Here is a 2,100-nt window from a genome sequence, read left to right on the forward strand (position 1 = left end):
CAGGAGTACTTCTACTTCAGCAACTACCTACGGATTGGTGAGGAAGAGTATGGCGGCCTGTGGGAACTCAGAAAGGAGGGTTTATGACATCTTTTGCTTGGTTCACAGTCATTTGGGTCATCTTTTACACTGCCGTCCACTATGACTGATAGTGGGCAGCTCCCACCTGTTTCTTGTCCAGTCCAATGGACCCTCTTAATTACAGCACAGAAAAATGATTGTTGGGGCACCCTGGCCACATGGAACCTGGAAGACCCATGTTTCCTGGACCAAGAATTAGAATGTTGGGCATCCGTGTCTTCTGCAAGGGCTGTGACCCGAAACTTTCTAAAGAACCACCTGCTTTGAGAAAAGCGTTTCTGAATTTATCCATCACCACCCATTTCTTGGGTACCATCATGTAGCAGCCATTTGCAAGTGGAGCTGTAATTTAATTTGATGCACCTCTGGATCTTGTTGAAACATTAAATTGTCTTCCTCGGTTCTCTATCCCGTGTACAGTTTTTAAACTATCATTTCAAGTCTTCTGAAACAGTATGGCACTATATGTGTGGTCCATAGCACAGTGCAAACAGCATCTAATGAGTTTCCATTGTAGAATGTTTTTAGATACTTGAATAAACAAGTCTTTAATGAGAAAACATTTGATGGAGAGGGCTGGGGATTTAGTGCTGCCTTCCTCTCAAGCCCAAGGTCCTGAGTTTAACCTCCAGTACCACACATACACACAAAAAGTTGATGGAGAGTAGCATGAGCGGCACGTGCTTGTAATCCTAGCACTTGAGAGGCAGAGTTCAAGCCCAGCCTGGGCTACATAGTGAGTTCAAAGCCAGCCTGAACTACACAGTGAGAGACCATGTCTCAGAAAAAAATTCTGATGGAGAAAGAAGACACTTACATGATACCTGAAGAAGTTCATGACCACCAAACCAGTTCTCCAACATGTGCTGAAGGACATTCTAGAAAGAGGTAACAAGGACTACAACTCCATGGACCTCAACAGAATGAATCCACCAGGCAAAGGAAGAAATTAAATGGGGGAGGACCAACAACAGGGAAACAACATGAAAAGGATAAGTCAATACATTTCAGTTATAACCGTCACTATAAATGGCCTCAGTTCACCAATCAAAAGAAACAGACTGGCAGAATGGATCAAGAAGCAAGATCCAACAATATGCTGCACACAAGAACCATTTGATTGAAAAAGAAATTCATAGACTGAAAGTCAAAGGACTGTTCTGTGCAACTGGAACCCAGAAAAAAGTAGAGGTAGCTATTCTATTTGCAGACAAAGTGCATTTCAAGTCAAGACTAATTAAGAGAGACAAAGAAGTCACTATAGTCCAAGAGGAAGAGATAACAGTCATAAACATATGCCCCAAATACCAGTGCACCGAGGAACAAGTCAGTCAGGAAGTAGAGCCGCTGCCATGGCCTTTAAAGACACTGGAAAGACCCCCGTGGAACCTGAGGTGTCCATTCACCGAGTTAGGATGACCCTCACGAGTCGCAACGTGAAACCCCTGGAGAAGGGGTGCGCTGACTTGATCAGAGGTGCAAAGGAAAAGAATCTCAAAGTTCACATGCCTACCAAGACCTTGAGAATCACTACAAAAAAAAACCCCCGCCTGTGGTGAAGGTTCTAAGACATGGGACCATTTCCAATGAGAATCCACAGTGACTGACCGATGTGCACTGTCCTTCTGAGATCGTTAAGCAGATTACTTCCATCAGTATTGAGCCAGGAGAGGAGGATGAAGTCACCATTGCAGATGCCTAAGGCAACTGTTTTAATAAATTGATAATCAATTGTTTAAAAAAAAAAGCTTATGCACAGCAAGAGGAACCACCAACAAGGTGAAGAGACAACCCACACCGTGGGAAAAAATTTTGCTAGCTGTTCCTCAGACAGAGGACTACTGTCTAGATTATATAAAGAACAACAACAAAAAAAACCCCAGACCCCCCCAAATTTAAAGATGCAATCTAAAAACGGCATTTGAAGTGAGTAGACACTTCTCAGATGAAGATGTACAAACAGCAAATAAATATACGGAAAAATGTTCAGCACCACTGGTCATTCCAGAGATGCAAATT

The 2,100-nt window shown here is 43.0% G+C and overlaps 1 pseudogene; it reads left to right on the plus strand.

The window, feature by feature from the left end:
• Positions 1–1,376: 1,376 nt before the first annotated feature.
• On the plus strand, positions 1,377–1,864 carry LOC104863804 (annotated as a pseudogene).
• Positions 1,865–2,100: the final 236 nt, after the last annotated feature.

Source organism: Fukomys damarensis, unplaced genomic scaffold, assembly GCF_012274545.1.
Source record: "Fukomys damarensis isolate Sample0158 unplaced genomic scaffold, DMR_v1.0_HiC HiC_scaffold_8, whole genome shotgun sequence".
Classification (NCBI taxonomy): domain Eukaryota; kingdom Metazoa; phylum Chordata; class Mammalia; order Rodentia; family Bathyergidae; genus Fukomys; species Fukomys damarensis.